We start from the raw sequence: 14,126 nt of genomic DNA, 5'->3' as shown, positions 1-14,126 counted from the left end.
TCTGCAACTTGTTCAGAATATACGAGGGACATTTGATAAATAATGCACCCTATTTTTTACTTACACGTTTATTTTTTTCAATATCTCTTTACAATCCTTGAATACAATCTCGCTGCTTCTCTATGACAGAATACAAAAGTCTCGGAAGCGCTATTATTCCATCCACGGCACCACTTCTGTTAATCTTTCGAATGGGCCGGGTAACAAGTAGGAAGCACTTCCACAGAAAGGAAGGTATTTTCAACTTCGGAAACAAGTCGAATTCTGGTGGGTTGTAGGCAGGATGCGGAAACGCTTCTCATCCGTATTCACACTGTTTTTGAGCTACAACACTGCCGACATTCGGGCGAGCAACATAGGTCAGGTTTTGTGCATTTTTCTACGAAGGTTTTGCCGGAAGTTACGATAATATGCTGCTGTGACACTTGTATTACACGGGAATCTATCTGTATCTGTCATGATGATGCCTTGGTGATCATAAGCAAAAATCATCATTTGCTTAAGTTTTGATTGGGCACGTAGAAATTTTTTTGGACGTGAAGAGTCTGAAGCTCTCCACTGTGATTTCAACTCCGGCTCAAAATCTCTAATCCAAATTTCATCAATAGCAACAATTCGACACAAGAATCCTTGAACTTCAAGGACAAATCGTTGTTTGAGCAAAGCTGCAATGTCCAGGCGTTTCTGCTTCTCTTCAGCTGTGAAACAATGCAGCATCCATCTGGCAGACATTTTTCTCTTCTTAAAAGCATTTGTGAGAAAACGGAATACTTGTGGTGTCTAGGAAGCCTGCAAACTCGGTTCGCTACACAAATAGTCAAACAAATCGTATTAATGAGTTTCATTACAAAAAGAAAATTGCAATACATAACTTTTGCAATTACACAGATGTGTCACAAGCAAAGGGCGACAGACAAAATAATGAATGTCTTCAGTATAGACAATCCCAAGTCTGTGCTAGATAGAGAGTACAAGCGAAGCGATCTAGCGTTGACGCTGCTTTCCAAGTCACTTGTCTTGAACCTGGTATTGAACTGGCACGTCACTCGTCGGTCTCGGCGCTTTTATGTCCTCTTTACATAGAGGCCGCTTGTGTTGCGTTGTCGTCCTGGAGAGGGGTCGGTCAGTGTGCGACTGGCTGACTTCTTCTCACAGCCTTCATTCCCTGTCGTTCCCAACTGGCGTGTCGGCGCTTGACTTTACCCCGTAACAATAATAATGGTGGGGAATTCCCGCTGTAGCGGTTCGCTTACTTTGTTTCTTCGTTTGTTGCCGCAGTGTCGATGTACTGCGTTGCTGAACTGGCTGAAAAATGGGGTTTGTAATTTGGACACTGTCTAATGTAATTGATGTAGCCGACAGATGCACAGTCGCCTTTCACAGTCTTTAAGTTTCATTGTTCGCAAACCCCCATTATTACACAGTTATATGGTCAGTGCACTATTGATTGACCTACGATAAGCCTCATTAATAGTTAGCAGGTGAACATCCACAAACTGCTACAATAGTTTCCTTTTGAGCATCAATGAGCAGTAAAAACTTAACCACAAAGTTCACAGTTCTTGAAGAATAGGTGCATGCGTATGGAGCAAACACTGTCAATGTTTTAACACACCGATTTATTGTGCAACACTTATTACACTCTTAAATAGATGTATTGTTTTCGTTCTAACCAACACAGGTTCCTCGTCTGAAACACAGCCGTGGAATGACTGTCTCGTAACCAAAAATTGGGCCCTTATATATCATCACAATAATAGGTACTGAACTTGACACATTTTTCTAAGCTAAATTTACAGAAATCACAATTAAAACTTACCTCTTTAAATTAACTGAATACATCGAAAAATTCCGTATTTTTAACAGTTTCTTCTACTACAGGGGTTAAGCCGAATTATTTGTTTAAATCATGAAATTCACAAATATAAGTACGCAAACAATACTTTTGAAAAAATTGTTAATTCCTTTGGAATTAATTCAGGGCTGGCTTTCCAAATGTTTTCGAATAGAGCCAAATAGATACTTTAAGATTACTAGTATTTCGTCTTCCAAATGTGTATAATTAGTACAGAATTTATATTTGTTTATACGTCAACAATAGAATTTAACTTTTAAGCACACGCAGGTGATCTGTGAGACCACGGAGAATACTTTCCCATTAATATAATCATAGACAATTGGTTCCAAGAAGATATGTTCTCAGTAACTTTAATGACAATAACAGAAGTCGTTTGGTATGGTGTATCTTGTATTCCAGTAATAGCACTTCCTATTAGCTTACGATAAACAGTTATAGGATGTTACTGACCAGCCCAGTGCAGTGGTGTCAGTTTATTGTTATCTTCGCTTAGACTATTCCCATGGAGGCATGCATGCAGTATTGGATTTGTTTGGTGTTAGAACAAGAGGTTTATTGTTGGGTACATTAATTTGGTATTGTGTAAGCACTGTAACTGCATCTCAGAATATTCTCACGAGGAAGAGGAGGAGAGAAACAGATGCCGCTATTATTATCAACACAAAAAAGAAAGAATAACTGAGAAGAGGAGAATTCTTGAGGCAACTGTTTTTGTTACCCTTCTGCAACACCATCTGTAGCAAAGGGCAATGTCAAAAACTTTGCCAAAAAAGGTAACTGAAACAATTGGAGACCTTCGTGGTGTTAAAAGCTCTGAAGTTGAATCAACGGCGAGCTCACGAGAATGGACTGGAAAAGCAAAACAGAAAAACGAGATAAGTTTACATAAACATTCACCTTGAACATTCTGTTCTGAGTGCCAAGTTGATCTCGATGAAATATCCCACTGAATATGCACATTATTTTGATAGCAGCTCATTTTTTAGTCTCTTCATTTTGTGTAAAGGCTTTTCACCAAAATATAAAATTGTTCTCTTAAACAGATATAGTAAAGCGATTGGCAACGATGGTACTTGATTTACTAACAAATCCCTCAGTAATAGGGGTAACAATGCAAATTAAAAGCTATGGACACTGTAAGAGTGTGTGTACTGACTTCGGGATTCCAGGCGTGTGCACCGCCGTGTTACGTTACGAAGGAATTGCTGATTTCACCCTATAATGTAGGAATAGTGAAAATAAATTAGAAAATCAATTACATACATAAAACTAAGCACGAAATTAGATCTGATGTTATATTCTTTAAAACTGATGGCCAACCTTTCTCTTTTATAGAAATGCAGATAATATTCACGTATGTTAATAGCAAATAGTTAGAAGTAAAAAACGAATTTAAGGAGGCAGATGGCAAAACAAAAATTATCGCAGTTTGTTTCGTCACACCGCGATTTCTAAATGTTCCTCCCAGGTCGCGCTGCGACCTTCTTCCACATCATCTGCCACAAGTTTCACACTTCGTTCATCTGTTGACGTTCCTGGACTCCCGGGTCTTGGATTATCGTCTGCACTCAAACGACCATTGCGAAGACAGTGAACCCAACGCGAAAATGTACTACGGACCATTGTAAACTCATCACAAACTTCAGTTAATGCACTGCGGATTTCTGTCGGGTTTTTGACGCATAAGTTTCGATTTTGACGTGCGAACACTGGTCTTTAACACTCACAGTACCTGTGACCCTGCAGGTCTATTTCTGTCCTTTTTATGTTAAAAGTACACAGTGAAAAACCAAACACGCTTCTCTCTCAATCTCCCAAATGCGTCTAACATAACTTTCATTGTTGTTGCGTCAAACAGTTCACCGTAATATCAACCTGTGCATTATTTATGAAATACCGCTGTATACAGAGTGGAAACTGCCAGGTTATATCGGAGGAGGTGTTTTCGGTTCCCTAATCTGCCTACGTATTGACGGCAGCCGTCGTTCGAGTACAAAGCTTTGTGTTGCTCCGTCGAGGCACGGAAGTGAGGAAGGCGACACTCTGTGGGTACCTTAATAGGGGCGCCAATTGGCCCCGCATAATGCCTGAGAATAGCGCAGCAAGACTGTGCCGGTAGTGATGCAATTTCTCCGTGCTTTCACACGCACACAGCTAGCTTTTCCTGGACTGCGGAAGGGTTGACGCAACCAGTCCTGAATGGAAAACGCTTCCGATGTGCACCGTTCCAAATCGGGTAACTGCCAGGTGCCGTAATTCGTATCCACCGAACGGCGCCTTGTCTGTAGCCGCAAGTCGTACTGAGACGTCTTTTTACATTCTTCCATACTTCATCGCCATTATTTTTCCCTGGCAGGTCGGGGTGGCCGAGCGGTTCTAGGCGCTACAGTCTGGAGCCGCACGACCGCTACGATCGCAGGTTCGAATCCTGCCTCGGGCATGGATGTGTGTGATGTCCTTAGGTTAGTTAGGTTTAAGTAGTTCTAAGTTCTAGGGAACTGATGACCTCAGACGTTAAGTCCCATAGTACTCAGAGCCATTTTTTACTTTACCCTGGTCTCGAGATCCACTGAAAAATGGACCCATATAATTGTGTTAATTTATCAATTTTTGAAATGTCTATTGCAATGTATTGTTATTAATGATTCCCCGTCGCTCTGCATAAAACACGAGTCACTTTCGACACAGAGCAACGCCTACTGGTATCTCAGTTTTAGCGCTGCCTCGGTTACTGAAAGAGACATTAGTACTTAGTTTCATTTGGAACAACGGTGTGAGGTTGTTCCTCAGCGATCTGACAAACGATTTCACGCAGTCATCAACACGTCGGGCGACTTCCATTCTGAAAAAGAATGTAAGAAAAAGTTGATATAAAAGTTTTCACCTCCTTTAAAAACGTTAGTTGTAGAACATTAACGGAATACAACCTTAGCAAGAGAAAAGACGACATCGCTCAGTACATTTAGAGAAACGTACAGAGAGATGACTTGATTTAACAAACGAAAAACAGTCTTCTATTCTAGTACATTGGGGTTGCACGTACTAGATATCAAGAGTTCGGTGACCGTATTCCGTCCACAGAGAGATCAATGACCGAAGCCAGCAACATTAAGCAAACATTGCGAACACAAAAAATTGAGCAGTTTATTCATTTCAGCAGCAGAAGTAAACATCAAATACGCGAGACACAGTACGACGGCCAGTAACAAACGAACACAGCTTGGGATGTTGAGAGTGTAATTTCCACGATGCTGATACGACGTTTATCACAAGGGACCTATAAACGGTTTGAAGATTCGTGCACAGGAAATCTCGAAACCATTATACTTTAAAGAACGGTTCACAGTTAAGTGGATAGGTAATGGAATTATACGTGACACCGTTTAGTTCCGGCGTTCCGTTTTCCATTCTTCTGAATTATTGGAGAGGGAACATACGAGATCGAAAATGGTTCAAATGGCTCTGAGCACTAAGGGACTTTACATCTGAGGTCATCAGTCCCCTAGAACTTAGAACTACTTTAACCTAACTAACCTAAAGACATCACACACATCCATGCCCGAGGCAGGATTCGAACCTGCGACCGTAGCGGTCGCGCAGTTCCAAACTGAAGTGCCTAGAACCGCTCGGTCAAAGCGGCCGGCTCAGACGAGATCCGCGTGCTAAAAGATGTCATTAAAGATGGGGTAATATAGGAAGAGTATGAGGATTTTGGCGTCTGTTAGTCAAAGGAAAACTCAGCCGCCAAACTCTTGTTTATTAACAGAAACGCGTAATTGCGACGGCGGCTAGGATAGACTGTCACTGTTACATCGAAACATGCACATCGAGCAGAACAGGGTAGTTTACTGTCAGTTCTTCGTCTGAATTATACATATAAGCTTCCACATGACGACTCATAGCTGGCGGCAACTGTTCAAAGGAATTCGCCGCGCGACCGTATCGTCGCTTTGTCGGTGTCGGCGGACCTTGGACGTCTCCGGCGCCTCGCACACCGCATCGCTGTTTGCCTCTCCGCTGTGACGTCACAGACTGGTCGAGGTTGGGCAAAACTCATACTTCAACCAGCACTTCTGTACAACCTCTCACTACTGGAATATATGACCCGAAACGCTGAATACTTCAAACGTGTTCCTCATTATAGCCCTCACATTTTTTCCAGTACCTTCTCACGAAAGGGATGCTATTCCGACATCTCCTCTTTTTTTCCCTTCACTATCTATCTCTCTCTCTTGTCTTCATTAGGATTCCGTACCTCAAGCTGTAAAACCGGAACACTTGTAGGAGCACTCTGTTACCTGTGTGTCTGCTTGTCTGTCCGACTGTTCAAAACCCTTTCTCTCAACAACGGGCAGACATACGAAGTTATGATTTATTTCCCACATTAAGGTCTAGAGTCTCTCCACGGTGTAAAAAACTGAAGTTTCTACGTCAGTGCAATCAAAAGATATGGCCATTTATGCCACATATATTGATACTCGCAAACTTCAATCTTCAACTTTTGTAGTCCTGTCTTCCTCAGTTGCGTGTAATATTACGATATATTTATAATTTTTACTTTTGGACCCTCTAACTACAACTGAATGAAGCAGAATTTTCTTGCCATACCTGTTTCGCCTTTATTCTCTGCAAAGAATCTTCAGTGGCCTGGAATACGTACATGTTTTTTTCTGTTTAGTTTACATTTTGGGACAATGTGTCTGTAGGCTATAAACAGTTCTGGTGGTTACTTTTTCTATGACGCAGTAATACTTTAAATTGTACTTACAGGTTCCGTGGACGATTTCCTATGTTATTTTTTTGTTCCATTTTTGATTTCCACACTTCATACTAGGAACTGAAAACTTATTGTGATGCTATGTTTTGTTTTTTGTTGCCGACTGTGGGATGTTATTCCCAAAGATCGAATGTTATTGCCAGTTTTCGAGGGTATTTTTTGAGGTATCTGTGAGCTATTTGTGTGTGCGTGTGCGTGCACGTGTGTGTATGTGTAACGGTATTTGTTTTGGTGACCTCTCTTATTTTTTATTTTTTAAATTGCGTGTGTGTGGGAGGAACATTTTTTTAATGAGAATATACAACCACGACAAATACCTTATAAAAATACAAGACAGAGCCATCGCTGAAAAGAAGCATGCGTTAAATATGTGTTAAATGAGCAAACACACACCAGTACAGATACCCTACTACACTTGATAAAAGAAATGATAAGATAAAAATCATCCCTCTTGCACATGCAGCCAAATTAAAACAAATACATGTCTACCTCTCTGTCTCCCTCCCTCCCTCTCCCTCTCTCTCTCTCTCTCTCTCTCTCTCTCTCCCTTTGGCTTGCTATCACACACACACACACACACACACACACACACACACACACACGCACACACAAGTACAGCACTCGTGGCTGCCGCATCGCGGTCGCGAAGTGGGGCCGATGTAGTTTCAGATAAGTTTTATAGTCTGACGACAGTAGTTTTAGCTTGACGATGTCCACTATGGACAAATAGAAGATACTGTTATTCTGAAGAAGGTTGGGTTATCCCGACTGATACCTAGGTAAATTCTAGGTAAACGGTGCAACTGAGGCTGTTAATTATTAAAATTAAAATTAATACATGTTTTCGATTACAGTCTTATAATTTCAAAGGCGGTGCGGGGTTCCGGGGCTTTCATAGCTGCACCCTCCGTTCAGTGCTCCCTCACACTAGTAAATGTCTTGACTGTGTGCTACTGTTTTTACTGAACCGCATCTCATGGTTACAGCTCTAAAACCCCTCCTACCGCGCAAGGCCCTTGAAATTATGACTGTAATCAAAACATGTATCTTTAACTGGTTAAAAGTTTTGATTGTAAATGGCTACATAGCCGAAACGTCACAGTATACGAAATAGAAATAAAATGGATATAAAAAAATTCCTTCAAGGAATCTTGGTTCATGTTTACGGTAACCTGAATGAGTGGTTAATTCTTAACACGAAACCCATCCGCAGAAAGCCCACCGGCTAGCCGCGCGGTCTTACTCGCTGCTTCCCGAGCGGGAAGGCGTGCTGGTCCATGGAACGAATTCGCCCGGCGGATTAGTGTCGAGGTCCGATGTGCCGGCCAGCCTGTGGATGGTTCTTAGGCGGTTTCCCATCTGCTTCAGCGAATGCGACCTGGTTCCCCTTATTCCTCATTAGTTACACTAAATCGGCGATTGCTGCGCCAACACTCTCTCCACGTACGAGTACACCAGAATTACTCTACCTCGCAAACATTTGTGGTACACTCGTCTGGTATGAGACGTTCCAGGGGGGCTTTGGTGGACTGCTGTTGCCTGTTGTGGGGTTGTGAACCACTAAGGGTTACGGCGGGACGAAGCCTCTCCATCGTTTGTAGGTCGCCGGTTCAATTCACAATACACACGTCACCAGAACATCACACAAGTACTACTGGGCTGAAAACTCTTGAAGCTTTTTAAATACAACAAACGTTATTAACATTCTACTTACTCATTCTTCACGTCTACATATTGCATGTGGCGTAACGTCGTCGTTGCGTAAGAAACTGCGTGCTGTAATCGGGTTTCGAATTCTAAGAGTTCGTCCACACATGGAACAGCCTCTGCTTCAGCAGGACAATGTCAGACCACACACGACCGCTGCGACATTTGCAACAATCCGACGCTTTGGGTCCTCTGTCATCGATCATCCTGCATAAAGTCTATACTTGGCTCCATTCGATCTTCATCTGTTTCCAGAAGTTAAAGAACTCCTCCTTCGAGGACTTCACTTTGACAGTGACAAAGCGATGCAAATAGAGATGACGTAACGGCTCCGTCAACGGAGTCAAACATTCTACAGTGACAGTATCAACAATTCGTCTCTCCCAACCTTGACACACATAGTTCGCGACGAGCTGATGGAGGACCCTGATTATATTCTATTCGCCGCCAGGATGACTGTTGAGAAATGTAGACATGGAGGTTATAGATGTAGAATATTAAAAATGTTTGTTTTGTTTAGAAAGCTTTAAGAGTTTTCACATAAAAAATTTGGGGACCTTACTTTTCAGCACGTTATCACACATTCTCCACACCCTGCAAGTGTAACATCCCATGAACGCCATGCCAAGTGACGATCGAAGGGATCGCTGTGTTAAAATGAAATTACAGGTACCAACGACTGAATGCTGGCACCTGTTTTGACATTATAAGAAGTGACATTCTACGTACACTTAAGTTAGGGGGCCTGAAGATGTGATGAACGCTGAAACAGGTTGCGCAAATAAAATAAAACAGGAGATTTAGACAGATGAAAGTCTTTTGATTTAACATTTTATATTGAACAACCAAGGTCCCGCAACCATCTTGTATAAAGACGGACTTACAGAGAATATTTTGTCTGGTGAGTTTTTTCTAATGACTGCTAAGTATCTTGACACACCTAGTTCGCGACGAGCTGGTGGAGGATCCTGATTGTATTCTATATATTACTAAAATAGTTTATGAGGGACTACTTGATGGGAAAAGCACGAAGACATTTGAAAAACGCTGAGGTAACGGTTGAGAAGTCAGTGGCCTGATCATAAGCCTCTCAACACTGTTATCTTTTTGGGGAGAGGACGACACAACGATCGGTGGGCATCCTGAGCTCCTCTGGACCTGATCGTGTTGTTCACTTCAGATTTAATGAAGGAATGATAAGGTCTTCCGCAGTGGATAAATGTTTCCGTTACTATTCTACATGTCCCACACACGTACAAACACTTGTGTACCGCTCAGTTACCGATTCAGACATCAACATGTCTGTCAGAAATTTTGTTTGACGGAAGATTTGACAAGATAGCGAACGATGTTTGCGTTATGTTTCGCTGCATATGTTTAGTAAAAATAAGTTTTATTACTGTTTATCTCCCTGTATCGTGAGTTTACACAGATACAGTAACTATGATCAAAGGAAGAAGAAACAAAAACAAAAACAAAATAGCACTGGCAGTTACCAAATTCGTAGAAGGTGTCACATCTTCTCTAGACATATATCAGGAAGAGGTTAAGAAAGAAATCAACATATTACGCACTCCCATACAAGCGGGAGTGCCAATGAAATAAAAAAGAATCGAAGTTCTCCCGTTATTGCATGGTCGATGTAGGTATTTTCATGAGCTGTCATTAAGGGAACAATTAGGAAAGAATAAATTTTCCTATATTTGTGTCCTCTTTGTCAACTGAGGACGAAGTAACTCAAAACAAGTTATTCAATGTGATCGGAGGCTTTCCCGGCGTATGTGTTGTTTCCAGAACTGATGGCGGAAAGGTTATTCGGCCAAATGTCGTGGGACTTCAACGATCGCATCCGGCTGGACATCCGAGAGCCCTGGAAACAACTTATTAAATGTTACATTGCCCACTCGTAGAAAGTTGAAGTAACTTACTTAATTCCTTTGGCCCCTTTGGGGGTATAGGGCATCCAGGAAAACTCGCCATCTGTCTGTCTTTCGCCATTTGCCTCATTTCTGCCCAGGTCTTCCCAAACTCTTTTTGCTTCCCCTTCCACTGTCCTCTTCCACGTGCCCCTAGGTGTTCCTCTCTTCCTTGTTCCCTGGGCATTCCATTGCAATGCTTTTTTCTCGATGAATCCATCTGGTTATCTCAAGATGTGTCCCAACCAGCCCCACTTTCTCGTATCTGGTCATCTATAGGTATCTGGTTTGTTATTCGGCAGAGCTCCTCATTACATATTTTTTCTGGCCACCAGATATTCATGATGCGTCGAAGACATCTATTTATGAAGCTGTGTAACTGGGATGTTATCTCTTTATCCATTTTCCAGCATTCACTGGCGCACAGAAGGACAACCTTCACAGTTGTTTTAAAAATACGGATTTTTGATTTGTACGTGATATTTTTATTTTTCCATAGAAAGTTGATGTAACCATCAGTTTCTGAGTGTAATATTTCCATCACTGGTTTTCAAGTGTGTATATCTCGCTCATTTCAAATCATTCCCTGGACCAGCGTCTTGTGTTCGTCATCATCATCATCTTCTTCTTCTTCTTTAAACCCAGTGCTTTTATAGCCATTGTCACTAGTGTCAAAATACAGCATACACGAACAGCGTCTGGGTGTTGTGTGTTGTCCTTGGGTTAGCTAGGTTTAAGTAGTTCTAAGTTCTAGGGGACTGCTGACCATAGATGTTAAGTCCCATAGTGCTCAGAACCATTTTTTGAACAGCGTCTGCTTCAAAAGTGAGGTTCAATTGAAAATCGTTTTTGGTATCGTGTATGGGCTTGCTGACAAATCTACATCTACATCTACATACATACCCTGCAATCCACCATACGGTGCGTGGTGGAGGGCACCTCGTACCGCAACTAACATGTTCTCTCCCTGTTCCACTCCCAAACAGAACGAGGGAAAAATGACGGCCTATATGCCTCTGTACGAGCCCTAATCTCTCTTGTCTTTGAGGTCTTTCCGCGAAATATAAGTTGGCGGCAGTAAAATTGTACAGAAGTCAGCTTCAAATGCTGGTTCTCTAAATTTCCTCAGTAGCGATTCACGAAAAGAACGCCTCCTTTCCTCCAGAGACTCCCACCCGAGTTCCTGAAGCATCTCCGTAACACTAGCGTGATGATCAAACCTACCAGTAACAAATCTAGCAGCCCGTCTCTGAATTGCTTCTATGTCCTCCCTCAATCCGACCTGATAGGGATCCCAAACGCTCGAGCAGTACTCAAGAATAGGTCGTATTAGTGTTTTATAAGCGGTCTCCTTTACAGATGAACCACATCTTCCCAAAATTCTACCAATGAACCGAAGACGACTATCCGCCTTCCCCACAACTGCCATTACATTGTTGTCCCACTTCATATCGCTCTGCAATGTTACGCCCAAATATTTAATCGAAGTGACTGTGTCAAGCGCTACACTAGTAATGGAGCATTCAAACATTGCGGGATTCTTTTTCCTATTCATCTGCATTAATTTACATGTATCTGTATTTAGAGTTAGCTGCCATCTTTACACCAATCACAAGTCCTGTCCAAGTCATCTTGTATCCTGCTACAGTCATTCAGCGACGACACCTTCCTGTACACCACAGGATCATCACCAAACAACCTTACCTGAAAGATCATTTATGTACATAGAAAACAACAGCGGACCTACCACACTTCCCTGGAGCACTCCAGATGATACCCTCACCTCCGATGAACACTCACCATCGAGGAGAAGGTACTGGGTTCTATTACTTAAGAAGTCTTCCAGCCATTCACATATTTGGGAAGCAGCCCCATATGCTCGTACTTTAGTTAGGAGCCTGCAGTGGGGCACCGAGTCAAACGCTTTCTATAAGTCAAGGAATATGGCATCCGTCTGATACCCTTCATCCATGGTTCGCAAGGTATGTGAAAAAAGGGCGAGTTGCGTTTCGCAGGAGCGATGCTTTCTAAAGCCGTGTTGATGCTTGGAAAGCAACTTCTCTGTCTCAAGTAAATTCATTATATTCGAACTGAGAATATGTTCGAGGATCCTGCAGCAAACCGATGTTAAGGATATTGGTCTGTTATTTTGAGGATGTGTCCTTCAACCGTTCTTATATACATGCGTCACCTGCGCTTTTTTCCAGTCACTCTGGACTTTACATTGGACAAGAGATTCGCGATAAATGCAAGCTCAGTAAGGAGCCAGTGCTGTGGAGTACTCTCTGTAAAAACCGAATTGGGATCCCATCAGGACCTGGGGATTTATTTATTTTCAATCCATTCAGCTGCTTCACAAACCCAGGGATGTCTATCACTATGTCCTCCATACGGAAATCAGTACGAGACTCAAACGGCGGTATGTTTGTACGATCCTCCTGCGTGAAAGATTTCTCAAATGCTAAATTTAAAATTTCAGCTTTAGTTTCGCTGTCTTCTGTTGCCAGACCAGACTGATCAGTGAGTGACTGGATGGAAGCCTCCGACCCGCTTACCGATTTTACGTAAGACCAGAATTTCCTTGGGTTTTCAGCAAGATCTTTTGCTAAGGTATGACGTTGTTACTGGCTGTATGCTTCGCGCATCGCTCTTTTTACAGCAGCACGAATCTCTACTAAGTTTTGCCTGTCCTCATTCTCCGGACCTTTCTTCTACCGCGAGTGCAACTGTCTTTGCTTCCTGAATTGCGCTGTTAAACCACGGTGGGTCTTTTCCGTCCGTAAGCCACTTTTTCGGCACATACTTCTCCAAAGCGTGATTTACAATGTGTTTATCCGTGGCTACATAAGAGCAAATTTAACTAACAAGTTTGGAAACACGTAACTCAGGCCAGAGGCAGTGACCAGAGGGTATTCTTTCGCTGAGGAGCTAGACGAAAATATTAGGTAACATCCTGAGATTTTTCGGACGCGTCCGTAATGGGAGCGCCGTCGCTTAGTTGTGCGACTGGATTCGTGATTTCCTGTCAGGAAGGTCGCAGTTCGTAGTAATAGACGGCAAATCATCGAGTAAACTGAAGTGATATCAGGTGTTCCCCAGGGAAGCGTCCTGGGACCTCTGCTGTTCCTGATCTATATAAATGACCTGGGTGACAATCTGAGCAGATGATACTGTAATTTACCGTCTACTAAGGTCATCCGAAGACCAGTATCAGTTGCAAAGCGATTTAGAAAAGATTGCTGTATGGTGTGGCAGGTGGCAGTTGACGCTAAATAACGGAAAGTGTGAGGTGATCCACATGAGCTCCAAAAGAAATCCGTCGGAATTCGATTACTCGATAAATAGTACAATTCTCAAGGCTGTCAATTCAACTAAGTACCTGGGTGTTAACATTACGAACAACTTCAGTTGGAAAGACCAAATAGATAATATTGTGGGGAAGACGAACGAAAGGTTGCGTTTCATTGGCAGGACACTTAGAAGGAGCAACAAGTCCACTAAAGAGACAGCTTACACTACACTCGTTCGTCCTCTGTTAGAATATTGCTGCGCGGTGTGGGATCCTTACCAGGTGGGATTCACGGAGGACATCGAAAGAGTGCAAAAGAGGCAGCTCGTTTTGTATTATCACGTAATAGGGGAGAGAGTGTGGCAGATATGATACGCGAGTTGGGATGGAAGCCATTAAAGCATAGATGTTTTCCGTCGCGGCGAGATCTATTTACGAAATTTCAGTCACCAACTTTCTCTTCCGATTGCGAAAATATTTTGTTGAGCCCAACCTACATAGATAGGAATGATCATCAAAATAAAATAAGAGAATTCAGAGCTCGAACGGAAAGGTTTAGGTGTTGGTTTTTCCCGCGCG

General features: G+C 42.4%; 1 protein-coding gene across 7 annotated transcripts in view; it reads left to right on the top strand.

Annotated features, from left to right (window-relative positions):
• LOC126273182 (carbohydrate sulfotransferase 11-like) overlaps nucleotides 1-14,126 on the top strand; it is a 376,162-nt gene that overhangs the window by 198,017 nt on the left and 164,019 nt on the right. The gene's annotated exons all lie outside the window — the stretch shown is intronic.

This window comes from Schistocerca gregaria, chromosome 5 (genome assembly GCF_023897955.1).
Source record: "Schistocerca gregaria isolate iqSchGreg1 chromosome 5, iqSchGreg1.2, whole genome shotgun sequence".
Taxonomy (NCBI): domain Eukaryota; kingdom Metazoa; phylum Arthropoda; class Insecta; order Orthoptera; family Acrididae; genus Schistocerca; species Schistocerca gregaria.
The sequence above is the reverse complement of the archived record's forward strand: the minus strand, read 5'-3'. Positions and strand labels throughout refer to the sequence as shown.